This window comes from Erinaceus europaeus, chromosome 1 (assembly GCF_950295315.1).
Source record: "Erinaceus europaeus chromosome 1, mEriEur2.1, whole genome shotgun sequence".
Taxonomy (NCBI): domain Eukaryota; kingdom Metazoa; phylum Chordata; class Mammalia; order Eulipotyphla; family Erinaceidae; genus Erinaceus; species Erinaceus europaeus.
Window position 1 is genome coordinate 76,485,077 of NC_080162.1, and position 23,050 is coordinate 76,508,126.

A 23,050-nucleotide genomic window follows, 5' to 3' on the forward strand; every position below is an offset into this window, starting at 1 on the left:
CAGCTTGTCTTTTCAGGATAGGGAGACAGCAGCATACTTTCATTCCTGAGTCTCTGAGGCTCTAAATGCAAGCCCTGGCAGCACCAGAAGCCACAACTGCGCAGTGACATGGGTAAAAAGAAAAAGAAAATCTTCCCCCCCCAAATTCTTTTTGATATTCTTTTTTTTTTCTTTTCTCAATATCAATATCACTTTATTGAGGAAATGTTGATTTACAGGGTTCTTGTTGTGACAAGGATTCATTTATTCAACACTTTTTATTTTTTAATGTACACTGAAGAATAAAGCCAGAGCCTTATGTTTTTAATATTTATTTACTTATTATTGGATAGAGACAGAGAGAAATTGAGAGAGGAAGGGGAGAGGGAGAGATAGAAAGGAAGAAAGACAGGAGTCGGGCTGTAGCACAGTGGGTTAAGTGCAGGTGGCACAAAGCACAAGGAACAGAGTAAGGATCCCGGTTCGAGCCCCCAGCTCCCCACCTGCAGGGGAATCGCTTCACAAGCGGTGAAGCAAGTCTGCAGGTGTCTATCTTTCTCTCCCCCTCTCTGTCTTCCCCTCCTCTCTCCATTTCTCTCTGTCCTATCCAGCAATAATAATAACTACAACAATAAAACAACAAGGGCAACAAAAGGGAATAAATAAATTTAAAAAAAAAAAGAAAGGAAGAAAGACAGAGAGAAACACCTGCCGCCCTGCTTCACCACTCATGAAGTCTCCCCCCACAGGTGGGGAGAACCCCCCACCCCGCAACCTAAGTCTTTTTTCACTGTAGTTTTAGTGCTTACCTAGGTGTGCCACCGCCTGGCCCCAAACCAGAGATTTACACATGCATGATACCTCTGAGTAGCCTTCGGGGCCCAGTTTTTCATTATTCACTTTCTCTTTTCTTCTTTCTTTACTTCCTTCTTTCTTTTTAAATTTTTTTAAAAATATTTATTTATTTATTTATTTATTCCCTTTTGTTGCCCTTGTTATCTTTTTAAATTTTTAAATAGTTTTTTAAAAATATTTATTTATTTATTTATTCCATTTTTGTTGCCCTTGTTTTATTGTTGTAGTTATTATTGTTGTCTGTCTTCGTTGTTGGATAGGACAGAGAGAAATTGAGAGAGATGGGGATGACAGAGAGGGGGAGAGAAAGACAGACACCTGCAGACCTGCTTCACTGCTTGTGAAGCAATTCCCTTGCAGGTGGGGAGCCAGGGGCTCGAACCTGGATCCTTAACGTTGGTCCTTGTGCTTTACGCCACTTGTGCCTAACCCGTTGCGCTACCGCCCGACTCCCTTTTTTAAAAAAATATTTATTTACTTATTTATTCCCTTTTTGTTGCCCTTGTTTTATTGTTGTAGTTATTATTGTACTTCTTTCTTTCTTTCTCTTCATTATTTATTTTCTTAAAAGAGGGATGGAGAAAGAGAGATACAGAGAAAGAGGAGAGACACAACTGTACTACTTCACCATCTTTTTTTTTATTTCTTTATTGGGAAATTAATGTTTTACATTCAACAGTAAATACAATAGTTTGTACATGCATAACATTCCCCAGTTTCCCATTTAACAATACAACCCCCACTATGTCATTTATCATCCTTCATGGACCTGTATTCTCCCCACCCACCCACCCCAGAGTCTTTTACTTTGGTGCAATACACCAATTCCATTTCGGGTTCTACTTGTGTTTTCTTTTCTGATCTTGTTTTTCAACTTCGGCCTGAGAGTGAGATCATCCCATATTCATCCTTCTGTTTCTGACTTATTTCACTCAACATGATTTTTTCAAGGTCCATCCAAGATCGGCTGAAAACGGTGAAGTCACCATTTTTTACAGCTGAGTAGTATTCCATTGTGTATATATAGCACCACTTGCTCAGCCACTCATCTGTTGTTGGACACCTGGGTTGCTTCCAGGTTTTGGCTATTACAAATTGTGCTGCCAAGAACATATGTGTACACAGATCTTTTTGGATGGGTGTGTTGGGTTCCTTAGGATATATCCCCAGGAGAGGAATTGCAGGGTCATAGGGTAGGTCCATTTCTAGCCTTCTGAGAGTTCTCCAGACTGTTCTCCACAGAGGTTGCACCAATTGACATTCCCACCAGCAGTGTAGGAGGGTTCCTTTGACCCCACACCCTCTCCAGCATTTGCTGCTGTTACCTTTTCTGATGTATGACATTCTCACAGGAGACTTCACCATCTATTATGCTCCCTCAAGTACTTAAACCCCTCCCTGGTGCTCCCATGTGGTGTCCAGGCTCGCTCCCAGGGGCCCACGCTCAGAAAGACATGCTCTCTACTGGGTGAATTACCACTCAGCCCTGAGTCCTTCTTTTCTTTTCTTTCTTTTTACTTTATTTTTTAAAATATTTATTTATTCATTTTCCCCTTTTGTTGCTCTTGTTTTATTGTTGTAGTTATTATTGTTGGATAGGACAGAGAGAAATGGATAGAGGAGAAGACAGAGAGGGAGAGAGAAAGATAGACACCTGCAGACCTGTTTCGCCGCCTGTGAAGAGACTTCCCTCCAGGTAGGGAGCCGGGGGCTTGAACCAGGATCCTTAGACCAGCGCTTGCACTTTTCACTACCTGTGCTTAACTGCTGCGCTGCCACCCAACCCCCCCTTTTTTTTAAGTCCTTTTCTATTCAGCTGTTCCCATGAATTTTGAAAACACATAGTCCAGGCTATGTGCCAGGAATCATGCTAAGCACCTAATATGGCTATTTCACCTAATGCCCACAGCCCTAAGGCGGGGACAGTTACTGTCTAATTTCCATCTGGGAAATGAGGCTTTGAAGTCATAGCTTGCCCCAAGTTAGAAACAGATTTATTCACAGAAGAGCTGGGCCTCAAAAATGTCATTTTGTTATAATGTTGATAAGTAAAGTAATTGATTCCTAGCTGGGGTCCCTGTTAGGACTTGCACTTTCTCTTTATGGTGTCATCTCACATCCCAGAGATGTGCACTTTAATTGGTGTGTCCAGGTCTAAATTGTATTGTTCCAGTCTGGGTGGGTACAGGAGTGTGTGTGAGTGTCCTAGCATGGAATGATATCCTGTCCTGCTTGCTTCCTGCCATTCATGCTGAGTGCTGGGCTAGGTTCCAGCCACCTGCAACACTGATTGCAATAAACAGGTTGAAAAATGAATGAATACAAATTATGGTTTAGTATGAGAAATGTTTGGGGTCTCTATTTAAAAGTTTGGTGATGTATGCGATCATGAACATACCATAGGGACTTAACCCTTGCTTATACCAATTAACCTATGGTGCTAAAACTAGTTTCCTTATATATTTTGTTTCACTTAAAGTTTCAGCTAACTTTCTTGATTTCTTTTGATTGATTGATTTATGAGAGAGAGAGGAGGAGGGTTCAACGTTTAATCCACTATACCACCTGCTAGACCACATTTTCTCTTTCTTTCTTTCTTTTTTAAGATTTTATTTATTTATTTATGAGAAAGATAGGAGAGAGAGAGAGAGAGAGAGAGAGAGAGAGAGAGCAAGCCAGACATCACTCTGGTACATGTGCTGCCAGGGATTGAACTCAGGACCTCCAGCACCACCATAGTCCAGAGCTGAGAAGTGCTCTGGTTTTTCCCTTTCAATCTCTTTCTCACATTAAAATTAAGTAAAATAGTGTCATAAAAATTTCCGTAGTATAGCTCAAAGGCAACCAAAGAATGAGACCTGAGGCCACATGGAGGGCAGGGAGTTACATTTATTTTATGTTATCGGGTTACATACAGGCCAATTCCTACCAGGCCTGCACAAGCTTGTCCCTACAGCACACCTCTTTTATCAGTTTCAAACTGGGTTGGGACAAGCTGATTGGTTGGAAACAATGTCTATCAAGGTGCTGACCACAAAAGTAAGAGCAGGTTGGCTATCATCTGAGCCAGCTATTCAGATGCTGGAATGTAGAAGTGGGTATCCACCAGGAGCCTATAGATTTTTCATTTCAATAGACCATAAATGTTAAGTTGACCTAGGAGTGATGGACTCATGCATGTGCAAGGTCCTGACACCTCAAAAAATTGAAAATAGAGCAGAGGAGATAGCATAATGGTTGCAAAGAAACACTTAACCTGAGGTTTCAAAGGCCCAGATTCAATCCCCCACACCACCATAAACCAGAGTTGAGCAGTGCTCTGGTAAAAATAATAAAATAAAACAAAATAAAGAAAACCTAAAATATTTTTATATATTTATTGATTTTCCCCTTTGTTGCCCTTGTTGTTGTTGTTTTTAAAATTTATTTCTTTATTGGGGAATTAATGTTTTACATTCAACAGTAAATACAATAATTTGTACATGCATAACATTCCCCAGTTTCCCATTTAACAATACAACCCCCACTATGTCATTTATCATCCTTCATGGACCTGTATTCTCCCCACCCACCCACCCACCCCAGAGTCTTTTACTTTGGTGCAATATGCCAATTCCATTTCAGGTTCTACTTGTGTTTTCTTTTCTGGTCTTGTTTTTCAATTTCTGCCTGAGAGTGAGATCATCCCATATTCATCCTTCTGTTTCTGACTTATTTCACTCAACATGATTTTTTCAAGGTCCATCCAAGATCGGCTGAAAACGGTGAAGTCACCATTTTTTACAGCTGAGTAGTATTCAATTGTGTATATATAGCACCACTTGCTCAGCCACTCATCTGTTGTTGGACACCTGGGTTGCTTCCAGGTTTTGGCTATTACAAATTGTGCTGCCAAGAACATATGTGTACACAGATCTTTTTGGATGGATGTGTTGGGTTCCTTAGGATATATCCCCAGGAGAGGAATTGCAGGGTCATAGGGTAGGTCCATTTCTAGCCTTCTGAGAGTTCTCTAGACTGTTCTCCACAGAGAACATTCCCACCAGCAGTGCAGGAGGGTTCCTTTGACCCCACACCCTCTCCAACACTTGCTGCTATTATCTTTTCTGATGTATGACATTCTCACAGGAGTGAAGTGATATCTCATTGTTGTCTTGATTTGCATTTCTCTGACAATCAGAGACTTGGAGCATTTTTTCATGTGTTTCTCAGCCTTTTGGATCTCTTCTGTGGTGAATATTCTGTCCATGTCCTCCCCCCATTTTTGGATGGGGTTATTTGTTGTCTTGTGGTTGAGTTTGGCAAGCTCTTTATATATGTTGGTTATTAAACTCTTATCTGATGTATGGCATGTAAAGATCTTCTCCCATTCTGTGAAGGGTCTCTTGGTTTGGGTAGTGGTTTCTTTTGCTGTGAAGAAGCTTTTTAATTTGATGTAGTCCCATAGGTTTATACTTGCCTTAGTCTTCTTTGTAATTGGATTTGTTTCATTGAAAATGTCTTTAAAATTTATGCGGAAAAGAGTTCTGCCAATATTTTCCTCTAAGTATTTGATAGTTTGTGGTCTAACATCCAAGTCCTTGATCCACTTGGAATTTACTTTTGTATTTGGTGAAATACAGTGGTTCAGTTTCATTCTTCTGCATGTTTCAACCCATTGTTTCCAACACCATTTGTTGAAGCTTGTTGTTGTTTTTATTGTTGTAGTTATTGTTGTTGTTGTTGTTGTTATTGATGTCGTCGCTGTTGGATAAGATGGAGAGAGGAGGGGGGGCAGTGTGTGGAAATAGACACCTGCAGACCTGCTTCGCCACTTGTGAGGTGATTCCCCTGCAGGTGGGGAGCCGGGGGCTCAAACCAGGATCCTTGAGCTTTGCGCCACATATGCTTAACCCACTGCTCTACTGCCCGACCCCTCCCTCCCATTTTTTTTTTTTAATTAAGAATAAGCAAGAGCTTGGGAAATGACTCAATAGGAAAGGCATGGGTCCTGCCATGTGTGAGATCCTGGTTCTATCCTCTGCAGCACATAGAAGCACCTAGGACAATACTAAGGAAGTGCCCCAGATAGTTGAGCTCTGTACTAGTGCCTCTCTCAATCTCTCCATCTCTCTTTCTGATATAAAATAAATATTTAGTATTTCATTTGATAAGACAGAGATGAAGAGAGAAAGGGAGACACCTGCAGTACTGCTTCACTGCTTATGAAGCTTCCCCCTGCATGTAGGGACATGGGTCTTTGTGCATGGTAATATATGTACTCAAGCAGGTGCACCACTACGCAGTGTCTCCATACTACAGAATAAAAAGTGGGTCCAGGCGTTGGCACACCTGGTTAAGTGCTCACATTACAGTGTGCAAGGATCTAGGTTCAAGCCCCCGGCCCCCACCTGCAGGGAGGAAGCTGCTTGAGTGGTGAAGTAAGGATGTATGTGTCTCTGTTTCTTTACCTCCCTTCCCTCTCAATTTCTGTCTCTATCCTATAGTAAATAAAAAATAAATATATATTTTTAAAAAAACAGGGTAAAAAGTGGACATGGGGTTTAAGAGTACTGCATAAAAATAAAATAAGGAGGGCTGGCAAGATACCACATTTGGGAGTGTGCTAACTTACACACACAACCCAAGTTCAAGCCTGGCCTCTACCACACTGGGGTAACCTTTAATGCTATGTTTTTCCTTTTCTCCCTGCCTCTTTTTTTTTTCATTGCTGTCATTGTTGTTGGATAGGACAAAGAGAAATGGAGAGAGGAAGGGAAGACAGAGAGGGAGAGAGAAAGAGAGAGGAGAGTCCACTGTACCACCTCCTGGGCCACTTTTTTTTCCAGAGCAATACTCAGCTCTGGCTTATGGTGGGGCTAGGGATTGGATTTGGTACCTCAGAGCCTCAGAAATGAAAGCCTTTTGTATAAACATTATGCTATTTTATTTTTTATTTTACTTTTTTTTATAAATTTTTAATATTTATTTATTTATTCACTTCTATTGTCCTTGTTGTTTTTTAAATTTTTTTAATATTAGCTTTATTGATTTATTGGATAGAGAAAGCCAGAAATTGAGAGGGGAGGGTAAGATAGAGAGGGAGAGAGACAGAGAGACACCTGCAGCCCTGCTTCACCACTCATGAAGCTTTCCCCCTGCATATGAGGACTAGGAGCTCGAACCTGGGTCCTTTCGCACTGTAACATGTGCGCTCAACCAGGTGCGCCACCACCCAGCCCCTGTCCTTGTTGTTTTATTGTTGTAATTATTATTGATATCGTTGTTGTTGGATAGGACAGAGAGAAATAGAGAGAGGAAGAGAAGACAGAGAGGTGGCGAGAAAGATAGACACCTGCAGACCTGCTTCACCGCCTGTGAAGTGACTCCCCTGCAGGTGGGGAGTTTATTTTATTTTATATGCAGTACTCTTAAACCCCATGTCCACTTTTTACCCTGTTTTTAAAAAATATTTATTCCTTTTTGTTGCCCTTGGTTTTTTATTGTTGTAGTTATTATTGTTGTAGTTATTGATGTCGCTGTTATATATTACAGAGAGAAATGGAGAGAGGAGGGGAAAGCAGAGAGGGGGAGAGAAAGACACCTGCAGACCTGCTTCACCGCCTCTGAAGTGACTCCCCTGCAGGTAGGGAAGGGGGGGGGGCTCGAACCGCGATCCTTATGCTGGTCCTTGCGCTTTGTGTGCGCTTAACCCACTGCGCTACCGCTGCCTCCCTACCCTGTTTTTTTAAAAAATATTTTTATTTATTTATTATTTCCCCCTACCTATCTCTCTCTTTCTCTCTGAAAAAGTCAGCCTACAATAGAGAAAGCCCATAATATAGATGTGAAATGGCTCATCTGAAAACACAGCCTTGCATACCTCATGTTCCACATGGCCAGAGTGATGCTCTGACTTCTCTCTATCTTACGTGAGACCCTCTCATATGTAATAAATAAATGTAATTTTTTTAACTTTTTAAAAAATATTTATTTTCCCTTTTTGCCCTTATTGTCTTGTTATTGATATTGTTGTTGTTGGATAGGACAGAGAGATATGGAGGAGGGGGAGACAGAAAGGGGGAGAGAAAGATAGACACCTGCAGACCTGCTTCACCACCTGTGAAGTGACTCCCCTGCAGGTGGGGAGCCGGGGGCTTGAACCGGGATCCTTACGCAGGTCCTTGAGCCTCACACCACGTGCGCTTAGCCTGCTGCACTACCGCCCGACTCCCTAAATGTAATATTTTATTTAATAATGAATAAGTGAAGGAAGCTGGAGAGTAAGCAAGGAAATGAAATCATAAGCCATTACTGAATTGTATGGAGAAATAGAAAAAAAAATTGTTAAGTTCAGAGTCAATGCTGCCTCTCTGACACAGGTTTTCTAACTTACATGCAGTTGAAATAGGTGGGAAGTTCTCAAAAGAGGAAAATTTTACATTAGATTAATGTGTGTGTGTGTGAGAGAGAGAGAGATGAGAAAGATGAGAGAGTTGAGTTGAGAGAGAGAGACGAGAGAGAGAAAGGGTCAAGACCTCTTATCTGTATGAGTTCACTGTTCCCAGGCTGACTTTCTCATTCTTTTTATTTGCCACCAAGGCTATCACTGGGGCTCTTGTGCTTGTACAGCTCCATTATTCCTATCAACCTTTTTTTTTTTTCTTTTTCTTTTTGCTTTTGATAGAGGGTGAGAGACAGCACTGCTCCATCACTCCTAAAGTTTCCCTCTTGCAGGTGAAGATCAAGGGTTTGAACCAGGGTCCTCATGCATGGTAATGTGTGTACTTTACCAGGTGATCCACCACCTGCCCCCTCATCCCATAGCAAGATTTTAAAGTAACAACAACAACAAGAAGAAAAAAAAGCATATGTGGAATTAAAGATGTGTCATCTCTGAGAGCACAGAAACCTCCCTAGCCGTGAGGAGACGAAATAATCAAGTCTTACACAGGTTGTTTGAGTGGACTTCTTTTTTTTTTTTTAAGATTTTATTTATTTATTAATGAGAAACATAGGAGGAGAGAGAAAGAGTCAGACATCACTCTGGTACATGTGCTGCCGGGGATTGAACTCAGGACCTCATGCTTGAGAGTCTGATGCTTTACCCACCGCACCACCTCCCAGACTACTTGAGTGGACTTCTTGTTGCTTCTAGCTCCTCTCTTCCTATAGGGTCTGAGATGTGGATAGGGAGTGGTGGGGAAGGAATGCCTCAGGTGCTCTCAGTTCTTGCAGAATTCATCACAGGAAAGGAAAGCTTTTCTTTGTTTTATTAATTATTGACTTGTGGTTGATTCAAAACTTCTGCAAAGTGCTCCGGGAGGTGGTGCAGTAGATAAAGCATTGGACTTTCATGCTTGAGGTCCTGAGTTCAGTCCCCGCCAGCGCATGTACCAGAGTGATGTCTGGTTCTTTCTCTGTCTCCACCTGTCTTTCTTACAAATAAAGAAATAAAATCTTAAAAAAAAAAAACTTCCACAAGTGGGCTAGAGAGAAATCTCAGCAGGTAGGGCATCTGCATTGTCATGTTCACAACCCAGGTTTGAGTCACTTCACCACATAGGAGCTTTGACATCAGAGGAAGCTTCAGTGCTATGGTGTTTCTCCCTTTCTTTGTGTCTCCCCCTCTGGATGGAAAAAGTAACCTGACTGAGTATGTTCAAGGGCCCCTGGCTCCCACAAAAAAAAAGGAGGGTTGGGCAGTAGCGCAGTGGGTTAAGCGCAGGTGGCGTGAAGAAGCGCAAGGATCAGCGTAAGGATCCCAGTTCAAGCCTCCCCCCACACCTGCAGGGGAGTCACTTCACAGGTGGTGAAACAGGTCTGCAGGTGTCTTTCTCTCCCCCTCTCTATCTTCCCCTCCTCTCTCCATTTCTCTCTGTTCTATCCAAAAAATCAACGACATCAAGAACAACGATAATAATAACCACAACAATGATAAAAACAACCAGGGTACGTGGTTCGGGAGGTGGCACAGTGGCTAAGGCACTAGACTCTCAAGCATGAGGTCCTGAGTTCGATCCCCGGTAGCACATGTACCAGAGTGATGGCTGGTTCTTTCTCTCCTCCTATCTTCCTTATGAATAAATAAATTAATTCTTAAAAAAAAACAAAAAAAAAGGGAGTCGGGCTGTAGCGCAGCGGGTTAAGCGCAGGTGGCGCAAAGCACAAGGACCGGCATAAGGATCCCGGTTCGAACCCCGGCTCCCCACCTGCAGGGGAGTCGCTTCACAGGCGGTGAAGCAGGTCTGCAGGTGTCTATCTTTCTCTCCTCCTCTCTGTCTTCCCCTCCTCTCTCCATTTCTCTCTGTCCTATCCAACAACGACAACAACAATAATAACTACAACAATAAAACAACAAGGGCAACAAAAGGGAATAAATAAATAAAAATAAAATATTTAAAAAAAAAAAAAAAAAAACCAGGGTAACAAAAGGGAAAAAAATGGCCTCCAGGAGCAGTGGATTCGTGGTGTAGGCACGGAGCCCAGCAATAACCCTGGAGGCAAAAAAAAAAAAAAAAACCCTCTGCAAATTAACCCTCTCAATGTCCACGTTTATTCCACAGGTCCAATAATACTATTTTGAACAATATATTTCCAGAAAACAGGGAACAATGATACACAGTAATGCTCAATAAAGCATAATTTATAACAGAAAAAAAATGAAACCCGAAACAGTCCTTATTGCTACTCAGATTCTACCTAAAATGTAATATTAGATGACTATCCAAAAACAACATTTGTTGTTGTTATTGTTGCCACAGGGCCTCCCTGTACCAGACTGACTTCTTTTGGTCACCTTCTGGATTTCATCACTGAACACCAACATTTTCAGTACAGAAGAGAGAAACAGTGGCTGAGGAGATGGTTTGACTGGTATAGCGCTGAACTTTCATACCTAAGGTTACTGATTGGATGCCTAGCACCACATGTACCAGAGTGGTGCTCTGACTTCTGTCTCTCATGTATAATAAAAAAATGAACTGAGAGAGAGAGGGAAATAAAGAGATAGAGAGTCCAGTGTTGTGAACGATCAAGCTTGAATATGGGTTATGCACACAGCAAAAATAAGCATACTATTCACGTGAACTATTTTGTTGGTCTCATCAATGTAAATTTAGAAGGGAACAAAGATTTATTTTTCTTTTAAGAATTTTTTTATTATCTTTATTTATTTATTGGAGACAGCCAGAAATCAAGAGGGAAGTGGGGAGACAGAGAAGGAGAGAGACAGAGAGACAGAGAGACATCTACAGCACTGCTTCACCACTCGTGAAGCTTTCTCCCTGCAGGTGGAGACCAGGGGCTTGAACCTGAATCCTTGCACATTGTAACATGTGTGCTCAACCAGGTGCGCCACTAGCCGGTACCCTTATTTTATTTTATTAAAATTTTTATTTATTTGTTTATTTTCCCTTTTATTGCCCTTGTTTTTTATTGCTGTTGTAGTTATTATTGATGTCATTGTTGTTGGATAGGACAGAGAGAAATGGAGAGAGAAGGGGAAGGCAGAGGGGGAGAGAAAGATAAGACACCTGCAGACCTGCTTCACCGCCTGTAAAGTGACTCCCTTGCAGGTGGGGAGCCTGGGCTCCAACTGGGGTCCTTACGCTGGTCCTTGTGCTTTGCGCCACCTGTGCTTAGCCTGCTACGCTACCGCCTGACTCCTTATTTTTTCTACCAGAGCACTGCTCAGCTCTGGGTTATAGTGGTACAGGGAGTTGAACCTGGGACTTTGAAACCTCAGGCATGAGAGTCTCTTTGCATAACCATTATGCTATCTACCCCCCCTGCCCAGATTTATTTATTTTTAACGTGTTTTTTTTTCAATTTATTTTATTTGATGTAATAGAGACGGGGGATGTTGGGGAGCGATAGAGAGCGAGAAGAAAGAGAGACACCTACAGCACTGCTTTACCACTCATGAGTGGAAACTGGGGGCTTGAACCCAGGTCCTTGTGTACAGGGTAACATATGTGCTCTGCTGAGTCTGGTCTGTCACTGCCAGATCTCTAGATTAATTTACTTATTAATGAGGGAGAGAGAGAAAGAAGCATCAGGACACATGCAATGCCAGGGCAGATGACTGTGCATCCAAGTTCAACATTCCATACAATGTACAATTTCCTGGAATCTCCAAAGTCCAAAGTTACTTCTATAAATGAATACATTATAGCATGGAAAGATGATGATGCTTATAACAGCATTTTTAATTTTTTTAAATTTTTATTTATTTTTTATTATTTATTTTCCTTTTTTGTTGCCCTTGGTGTTTTTTTATTGTTGTTGTAGTTATTATTATTGTTATTGTTGATGTCATTGTTGTTGGATAGGACAGAGAGAAATGGAGAGAGGAGGGGAAGACAGAGAGGGGAAGAGAAAGATAGACACCTGCAGATCTGCTTCACTGCCTGTGAAATGACTTCCCTGCAGGTGGGGAGTGGGGGGTTCAAACCAGGATCCTTACACCGGTTCTTGCGCTTTGCGCCACGTGTGCTTAACTTGCTGAGCTACCACCTGACGCCCATAACAGCATTTTTTAATTAAATCTTTAAAAACTAAAGAAAAAGGCATAGTGTAAAATGCATTCACCGTATGGTCTCAATTATGTAAATCTACCCATGAATAGGAAAAAGTTGAGAAGGATACACAATAAAATGGTGAGAGCAATTCATTTCTCAGTTTTAAGAATTATAAATGTTTGGGTTTTTTTTTTAATTTTCTTCCTGATCTTAAAAAACAAAAACAAAAACAAACTTATTTTATGGGATAGAAAGAAAGATTCCAGAAGACCAGCTTTGGCTTGCTCAGTGGCGGAGATCCAACTGGATCTGTACATACAAGGTCTGCACTCCACTGCTAAGCCACCTCCTTCCTAGTCTTGTTGTTGTTGTTATTGATGTCATCGTTGTTAGATAGGACAGAGAGAAATGGAGCGAGGAGGGGAAGACAGAGAGGGGGAGAGAAAGATAGACACCTGCAGACCTGCTTCACCGCCTGTGAAGCGACTCCCCTGCAGGTGGGGAGCTGGGGGCTTGAAGCGGGATCCTTATGCCGGTCCTTGCACTTTGCGCCACCTGCGCTTAACCTGCTGTGCTACTGCCCAACTCCCTCTCACCTTCCTTTTGTAATCACAGACAAGAATGAATTTTAATAATCTATGCAGTGAACAAGAAACTCAATTTGTTCTTCTCCTCCTCTGGGAGCTCTTCAGTTCTTCAAACTCTTATGGTAGAAAAAAAAATGTCTGCACTATTCAGAAAGTCCCAGACATACCAGGTTGTCTTTCTTTGGTGTACAGGGATAGACTTTCTAAAGGGTCACAGGCATTTCAGTTTTTTGTTTACCCAACAATGACCATACACCCTTAAGTCCCTCCACTCACAGACTGTCATCTGGCTGGGCCATGTGTTTTCATTCATTTAGCAGAAGGGTCAAGGCCAGGGCAGATGGCAGGCAGTGTATATTTCTCCATGCCACCCATCTTTTCCCTCCTCTTCATTAGTTAAAGAAAAACAAGCACATGGCAGGGCCCTGAAACAATTTCCTAAGACCTCTTGAGTCTAAAAGGTTGTGAGAAGAATGACTGTATTAATTTTTTTTCACCTGAAACTGACCCTCTGATTTGGGCAAATTTGACTTTAAATTTTTTTTTATTTGGGTGTTGGGTGGTAGCGCAGCAGGTTAAGCACACGTGGCGCAAAGCACTAGGACCTGCCTAAGGATCCTGGTTTAAGCCTCCGGCTCCCCACCTGCAGGGGAGTCACTTCACAGGCCGTGAAGCAGGTCTGCAGGTGTCTATCTTTCTCTCCCTCTTTCTGTCTTCCCCTCCTCTCTCCATTTCTCTCTGTCCTATCCAACAACAATGACATCAATAACTACAACAATAATAGCTACAAGAACAATAAAAAAACAAGGGCAACATAAAGATAAATAAATAATTAATTAATTTTTTTTAATTTAATTTTTTATGGTTTATTTTTTATTTATTAATTATTTTTTTAAATAATTTTTTTAATTGCGGGAGCCGGGCAGTGGTGCAGTAGGTTAAACGCACATGGTACGAAGTGCAAGGACCAGCGTAAGGATCCCGGTTCGAGCCCTCTACTCCCCACCTGCAGGGGGTTCGCTTCACAGGCGGTGAAGCAGGTCTGCAGGTGTCTATCTTTCTCTCCCCTCTCTCTGTCTTCCCCTTCTCTCTCTATTTCTGTCTATCCAACAATGACGAAATCAATAACAGCAATGATGATGATAAACAATAAAGGCAACAAAAGGGAAAATAAATAAATAAGTAAAATATTTTTTAAAAAATTATTTATTGTGGTCCAGGAGGTGGCACAATGAATAAAGCATTGGACTCTCAAACGTGAAGTCCCAAGTTCAATCCTGGGCAGCACATGTACCAGAAAAATGTCTGGTTCTTTCTCTCCTATCTTTCTCATGAATAAATAAATAAAATCTTAAAAAAAAATTATGTATACCAGCTCTGCTTTATGGTGGTGCAGGGGATTGAACCTGGGTCTTTTGGAGCTTCAGGCATGAGAGTCTGTTTGGATTGGGCAAATTTGATATTAAATCATTAAATCTCTCAACCACTTTTTATTTGTCGTCACTTTCATTTATTTATTTATTTTGAATAGACAGAAATTGAGAGGGTTGGGGGAGGTAGAGACACCTGCAGCATAGATTTTCCACTCATGAAGTCTCTACCCTGCAGGTGGGGACTGGGGGCTTGAACCTGGGACCTTGTGTACTTTAATGTGTATGCTCAACCAGATGCACCAGTGTCCAACCCCTAGACCTCAGTTTATTTGGCTAGAGAATAGACCTGTTGGAAAAGTGAGGGTTGTGGAAGGTTGAGAGTTGTGTTAGTTTTCTCTAACTGCTATAGCAAATTAGTATAAACACAGTTATTATTAGTAGTAGTAGTAACTTTTATTTTATTACCAGAGCACTGCTCAGTTCTGTCTTGTGGCAGTATGGGGGATTGAACCTGAATCTTTGGACTCTTAGACTTCAGAGTCTTTGCATAATTATCATGCTTTCTTCCTTGCTATCTTTTTTTAAAGGTTTTACTAATTTATTAATGAGAGCAATAGGAGGAGAGGTAAAGAGAACGAGGGTACATGTGGTCCATGTGCTGCCAGAGATTGAACTCCAGACCTCATGCTTGAGTGTCCAATGTACTATCCACTGTGCCACCTCCTGGCCCACAACATAACGTTTCTAACAATATAGATTTTACAGTTTGGGTGTTAAGAAATCCAAAAAGCATCTTATAGGAAGAAAGTTAGCTTATACAGGCCTTGCCTTCAAGCCTTTAAAAATGTTAGTTCCGAGGACAAGGTGGCACACCTGGTTGAGCGCACATATTACAGTGCACAAGGACCCAGGTTCGAGCTCCCCGTCCCCACCTGCAGGGGGATAGCTTCACACGTGGTGAAGCAGTGTTGCGGGTGTCTCTCTGTCTGTCTCTTTCCCTATCACCCCCTTCCCTCTCATTTACTGACGGTCTCTATCCAACAAATAAATAAAAGATAAAAAAATTTTTTTTTAAATTTCCCAACTTGTAGGGGGAAGCCACAGGAGAAATGAAGCAGGTCTTTATATGTCTATCTTTCTCTCTTCTTTTCCTTCTTCTTTATTTATTTATTTATTTAATTTATTTTATTTATTTACTTACTTATATTTAAGAAAGGAGACATTAACAAGACCATAGAATAAGAGGGGTACAATTCCGCACAATTCCCATAACCCGATCTCCATATCCCATCCCCTCCCCTGATAGCCTTCCCATTCTATATCTCTCTAGGAGTATGGATCCAGGGTCGTTGTGGGTTATTTTTTATTTTTTTTTATTAGATAGGACAGAGAGAAATGGAGAGAGGAAGGGGATATAGAGAGAGGGAGAGAAAGATAGACACCTGCAGACCTGCTTCAACTGCTTATGAAGGGTCCTCCTTCAAGTGGGGAGCTGGGGTTCAAACCTGGGTCCTTGTACTTGGTAATATGTGCACTTAACCAGGTGTGCCACCACTCGGCCCTCCTTTTCTCCATTTCTATCTCCCTCTCAATTTTTATCTACTCTATCAAATGAAAAATAGAAGCAAAGGAAAAAAGGCTCCTGGAAGTAGTGGATTCGTAGTGTCAACACTAACCCCCAGCGATAATGCTGGTGGCAATAAAAAACACAAAAATTGATAAAACAAAAAAGTTAGTTTCCTTAACCCTCCCAGCCTTTAGGTCACCAAAAGATTCCAGTTGATGCTTTTTATAGCCTTGATCTGTTCTCAGAGGACCACTCGTTCTTACCCTCAACACGTATACTATACCAGGTAATGTGTTCGCTCAACTAGGTGTGCCCGCCACCTGCGCCACCACTGACCCTCTGTATACTACACCAGGGAGTTAGTAAAAAATACTTAGAAGGGAGTTGGGCTGTAGCGCAGCGAGTTAAGCGCAGGTGGCGCAAAGCACAAGGACCGGCATAAGGATCCCGGTTTGAACCCCGGCTCCCCACCTGCAGGGGAGTCGCTTCACAGGCGGTGAAGCAGGTCTGCAGGTGTCTATCTTTCTCTCCTCTTCTCAGTCTTCCCCTCCTCTCTCCATTTCTCTCTGTCCTATCCAACAACGACGACAACAACAATAATAACTACAACAATAAAACAACAAGGGCAATAAAAGGGAATAAATAAATAAAATAAATATTAAAAAAAATACTTAGAAACCACAGGCAGGATGACAAATCTGCAGTGACTACTTTTTTTTTTTTTTTTTTTTGCCTCCAGGGTTATCACTGGGGCTCAGTGCCTGCCTGTACTACAGATCCTCTGCTCCTAGAGGCTATTTTTTCCCTTTTTATTGCCCATCGTTGTTGTTATTGCTGTTATTGTCATTGTTGTTGGATAGGACAGAGAGAAATGGAGAGAGGAGGGGACGACCGAGAGGGGGAGAGAGAAAGATAGACACCTGCAGACCTGCTTCATCCCCTGTGAAGTGACCCCCCTGGAGGTGGGGAGCCGGGGGCTCAAACCAGGTCCTTTCGTCGGTCCTTGCGCTTTGCACCGTGTGCACTTAACCCACAGTGCTACCGCCCGCCCCCCATGACTGCTTTTTTTTTCTTTTTTTTTTTTTTTTTTTTTTTTTTTGCTTCCAGGTTTATTGCTAGGACTCAGTGCCAGCACTGTGAATCCACTGCTCCTGGAGGCCATTTTTCCCCCATTTTTGTTACTCTTGTTGTTTTTGTTATTATTGTTATTGATGCCGTTGTTGTTGGATAGGACAGAGAGAAATGGAGAGAGGAAGGGAAGACAGAGAGGGGGAGAGAAAGATAGACACCTGCAGACCTGCTTCACCGCCTGTGAAGCGACTCCCCTGCAGGTGGGGAGCCGAGGGCTCAACTAGGATCCTTACACCGGTTCTTGCACTTTGTGCCACCTGTGCTTAACCCGCTGCGCTGCTGCCCGGCCCCTACTTTGTTCTTTTCTTTTGTTTGTTCTCATCAGGGCTTCCCTGGCCTGACTTTTTCAGGTAGAAGAGACAAAGTGGGGCTGGGTGGTGGGGCACCTGGTTGAGCACACACATTATAGTGCACAAGGACCCAGGTTTGCACCCCCAGTTCCCACCGGCAGGCGGAAAGCTTCACAAATGGTGGAGCAGGGCTGCAGGTGTCTCTCTGTCCCTCTCTATCTCCCCCTTCTCTTGATTTCTGGCTGTCTCTATCAGATAAATAAAGATAAAAAATTAAAATAAAAAAGAAAGAGACAAAGTGTCACTTGTAGGGTTGCTTCACTGCTAATGAAGCTTTACCCCTGCAGGTGAATGGCTTGAACCGAGGTCCTGCACATGGTATCACATGCACTTTATCAGCTGTGCCAAACCCCCTCTCTTCCAATTTCTTTCTGTCTTATCAAATAAAATAGATAGTTGATTAATAAATATGTACACAAATGAGAGAGAGAGAGAGACCATACCACAGAAGCTTCCCCAGTACAATAGTACAATGTGATGAGCCGCTAACTTTACCCTGGGGTCAGGTGCACGACAAAGTGGGCACACTCTTAGGTGAGTTATCTTGACAGCTCCATACTACCCCCCCCCCCAGGTTCCCTTGACAGAAAGGAGAACTAGAGCATTACTCAGGTATACTCAGTGCCAAGGATCAGACTCGGGACCTCACACTTAGCACTACATGGGGTGGGAGCACCACAGCAACAAGGAAAGTTTCATGGATGTTGGAACAGTGCTGTGCTGTGGTCTGTCTTTCTCTCTTCTATCTCCCTAGAATATCGAATAAATATCGGACCAGGAGGCATCTCAGTAGTATCATGAATGCACAAAACTCTGGGTATATTCCCCAACACTGCATTTATAGATATATAGGGACCTGGTGTTGGCACACCCAGTTAAGCACACATATCACCAAGTGCAAGGAACCAGATTCAAGCCCCTGGCCCCCACCTGCAGGGGGAATGCTTCATGAGCAGTGAAGCAGATCTGCAGGCATCTATCTATTCCCCCTCTCTATCTCCCCTCCCCTCTCAATTTCTTGCTTTCTGTCCTGTCAAATAAAAATAGAAAGGAGAAAAAGGATGGGGGATGGCTACAGGAGTGGTGGAGTGCAGGCACCAAGCCCCAGCAATAACCCCTGTGGCAATAAATAAGTAAATAAATAAATATTTAAAAAGTATTGCACCAAAGTAAAAGACTCTGGGGTGGGGGGGGAGAGTTCAGGTCCTGGAACATGATGCAGAGGAGGAGCTTAGAGGGGCTTGAATTATTATGTGGAAAACTGAGAACTGTTGCACATGTACAAACTACTATATTTTACTGTTGACTGTAAACCATTAATCCCCAATAAAGAAATTAAATATATATATATAATTTTTATTTTTTAAGTATTTTTAATTTGATAAGACAGAGAGAAATTGAGAGAAGGGTAGATAGAGAAAGAGAGAGTAAGAGACAATAGAGACACCCACAGCATGGGTGTGGCTCATGAAACTCCCCCCTCCCCAAGACTGGGGGCTTGAACACAGGTCCTTGCACACAGAGCCATGTGCACTGAATTGGGTATACCACTGGCTTGCTTCCACCACCACCACCAACCCCCTCCCCCCCCTTTTTTTTTTACCAGAGTACTCCTTAGCTCTGGCTAATAGTGGTGCTGGGGATTGAACATGAGGCCTTTGTTGCCTCAAGCATGAAAGTTTTATTTTTCTTTCTTTTTTTTTTTTTTTTTTTGCATAACCACTATGCTGTCTTCTCAACCTTCCTTTTTTTTTTTTTTTTTTTTACCAGCACATTGCTCAGCTCTGGCTTATGGTAGTGTGGGGGACTGAACCTGGGACTCGAGAGCCTTAGGCATGAAAGTCTCTTTGCATAACCATTATGCTATAACCTTACCCTCTCTTTTCATTTCTTTCTTTCTTTTTTCATAAATAGACAGAGGGGTGGGATGGTGGCGCACCTGGCTGAATGCACGTGTTACAGTGCTCAAGGACCTGGGTTTGAGCCCCTGGTCCCCACTTGCAGGGGGGAAGCTTCATGAGTGGTGAAGCAGGGCTGCAGGTGTCTCTCTCCCTCTCTATCACCCTCTTCCCTCTTGATTTCCAGCTGTCTCTATCTAATAAATAAATATAATAAAAAATTAAAAAAATAAAGACAGAAAAGGAGTGGGGAAGGAGAAAGGAGGGTAGGGGGAGAGGAAGAGAGAAAGAGAGACCACAGCACTGAAGCTTCCTTCAGTACAGTAGGGGCCAGGTTCAAACTTAGGTCATATGCATGCCAAAGCAGCACACTATCCAAGTGAGCCATCTTCTTGGTCCTCAAATTTTCTTTAGTGTATATTATCTGATTATTCTTTGTTCATTCTTTTTATCTTTGTTATAGGTTCAGAGGAGCTCTTGACTTATTTTGGTTATTTATTTCTGATTGACTGTGCTGCAAATATTTGTCCCTGACTTTTGCTTGTAAAAAACAAGCAAAAGAACCACTACCCAAACCAAGAGACCCCTCACAGAACGGGAGAAGATCTTTACATGCCATACATCAGATAAGAGTTTAATAACCAACATATATAAAGAGCTTGCCAAACTAAACCACAAGACAACAAATAACCCCATCTAAAAATGGGGGGAGGACATGGACAGAATATTCACCACAGAAGAGATCTAAAAGGCTGAGAAACACATGAAAAAATGCTCCAAATCTCTGATTGTCAGAGAAATGCAAATCAAGACAACAATGAGATACCACTTCACTCCTGTGAGAATGTCATACATAAGAAAAGGTAACAGCAGGGAGTCGGGCTGTAGCGCAGCAGGTTAAGCGCAGGTGGCGTAAAGCACAAGGACCGGCATAAGGATCCCGGTTCGAACCCTGGCTCCCCACCTGCAGGGGAGTCGCTTCACAGGCGGTGAAGCAGGTCTGCAGGTGTCTATCTTTCTCTCCTCTTCTCAGTCTTCCCCTCCTCTCTCCATTTCTCTCTGTCCTATCCAACAACGACAACAACAATAATAACTACAACAATAAAACAACAAGGGCAACAAAAGGGAATAAATAAATAAAATAAATATTAAAAAAAAAAAGAAAAGAAAAGGTAACAGCAGCAAGTGTTGGAGAGGGTGTGGGGTCAAAGGAACCCTCCTACACTGCTGGTGGGAATGTTCTCTGTGGAGAACAGTCTAGAGAACTCTCAGAAGGCTAGAAATGGACCTACCCTATGACCCTGCAATTCCTCTCCTGGGGATATATCCTAAGGAACCCAACACATCCATCCAAAAAGATCTGTGTACATATATGTTCTTGGCAGCACAATTTGTAATAGCCAAAACCTGGAAGCAACCCAGGTGTCCAACAACAGATGAGTGGCTGAGCAAGGTGTGGTATATATACACAATGGAATACTACTCAGCTGTAAAAAATGGTGACTTCACCGTTTTCAGCCGATCTTGGATGGACCTTGAAAAATTCATGTTAAGTGAAATAAGTCAGAAACAGAAGGATGAATATGGAATGATCTCTCAGGCAGAAGTTGAAAAACAAGATCAGAAACGAAAACACAAATAGAACCTGAAATGTAATTGGCGTATCGCACCAAAGTAAAAGACTCTGGGGTGGGGGTGGGTGGGTGGGGAGAATACAGGTCCATGAAGGATGATAAATGACATAGTGGGGGTTGTATTGTTAAATGGGAAACTGGGGAGTGTTATGCATGTACAAACTATTGTATTTACTGTTGAATGTAAAATATTAATTCCCCAATAAGGAAATAAATTTAAAAAAAAAACAAGCAGAAGAGCTGGGGAGCTAGCAAAATGATTATGCAAAAGAACTTTCACACCTGAGACTCCAAGATCCTAGATTTAATTTCTAGTACCACCACAAACCATAGCTAAGCAACACTTTTTTGTTTGTTTTCCTATGGTATCATAGAAAAGTTTCAAATATATACACGCTAAGGGTTTGCACTTACACAATTTAACTGTTCCGGGTTGCTTTTTCCTTCAGATAGAGACAGAGAAAGAGATACCACAGCTCCAGGACTGCCCCCACAGAAGTGGCACTCTCACGTGGTGACTAGACTTCAGCAGGCGTCCTAGTGTAACACAGCAAGAAAAGACCAATAATTTTTAGGGAGAAATACCAGAGACACCTGGAAAAACACACCTGGAGTATTGTAGCAGAGCAAAGGAGGGTAAATAATAGAACTACCGGAGACACCTGGCACCTGGAAAGCACACCTGGAGAAGCACCTGATCTATGACCTTACCTCTCAGCCCAGCTGGAGGAAGACCCAGATACCTGAGCTACGATCCCAGAGTATTTAAAAAGCCACCAGATATAAAGGGGTAGAGGATGATGATTTGAGAGACAAAGCCCTCTATCCCCGTACTGTACAGTACCTTTAACAAAACCTTTGCCCTTTGCACAAATGATGAAAACTGATTCATTGCTGACGTTGGGCAAAGGAACTAATGGCGTATTTTCACTATCAGGTGAGTTACTATTCCAGTTCGAATTTTTTTCTTTTTTACCAGAGCACTGCTCATCTCTGGCTTATGGTGGTGTTGGGGATTGAACCTGGGACTTCGGAGCCTCGGGGATGACAGTCTGTTTGTATAATGCCCTAGTTGGAAATTTTTAATCTCATTTTAGTGTTAACCTTTGTTTTTGAGTCTCTGGGGACGCTCTCTCTATTGGCTTTATACCTGACCCACATGCCTACTTTTTGCTCAGAGTAACCAGGTCAAATTGATAGGTGAGAAAGATCTTTCTATGTTTTCAGAAAAGAAAAATAATACCTCTTTCCCTCATTGTGAAGATTATTAACTGGATGGAATGTATAAATCAATGTCTGGAGCCCACAGCATAGGTCATTGGATCCTAAGTTTGCTTAGCCATGTGCAGAGATTGGCCTAGGTTCAAGCCTAGCCCCCACTGCATTAGGGGAAGGTTCCATGTTGTTCGAGCCTAGCTCCCACTGTATTAGGGGAAAGTTCCATGTTGTTCAAGCCTAGCCCCCACTGCATTAGGGGAAGGTTCCATGTTGTGGTGACTTATTCCTGTCCTTTTTAAAATGATTTTTATATTATTACTATTATTATTATTTTGATAGGATAGAGAGAAATTGATAGGGAAGGGGGATAGAGAGGAAGAGCGAGACAGACACCTGTAGTCTTGCTTCACCACTCGTGAAGTTTCTCCTCTGTAGATGGGGACCAGGGGCTTTAACGCGGGTCCTTGTGCTTGATAATATGCGCTCAACCTGGTGCACCACCCCCGGGCCTCCTTTTCCTGTCTTTTCCTCCTTCTGAAAAACAGCTGGAGCAGTGAAGCCCCAGCAACAACAAAGAATCAAGATTAACATCTGAACATGATAAAGAGCCCAGTATCAATGTTGGCTAACAGTTACTAAGATGATCATGGGTCCTAGGGAGATAACAGACTTCCAGGGGGCCGGGTGGTGGCACACCTGTTGGAGCGCACATGTTACAGTGCTCAGGCCCCCAGTCCCCACCTGCAGGGGAAAGCTTTGCGAGTAGTGAAGCAGTGTTGCAGATGTCTCTGTCTCTCTCCCTATCTCCCCTTCATCTCCATTTCTGTCTCTATCTAATGAATAAAGATTAAATAATAAACCCAGACTTCCATGCTCGAGGCATCAAAAGTTCCGGGTTCAATTCCCAGGACCACCATAAACCACAGCTGAGCTGAACAGTACTCTGGTTTTAAAAAA

At 42.4% G+C, this 23,050-nt stretch overlaps 1 protein-coding gene across 1 annotated transcript in view; it reads right to left on the reverse strand.

Moving 5' to 3' along the window:
* The window catches only part of CDK5RAP1 (CDK5 regulatory subunit associated protein 1), a 221,811-nt gene that overhangs the window by 140,396 nt on the left and 58,365 nt on the right, over positions 1–23,050 (reverse strand). The window lies entirely within an intron of this gene.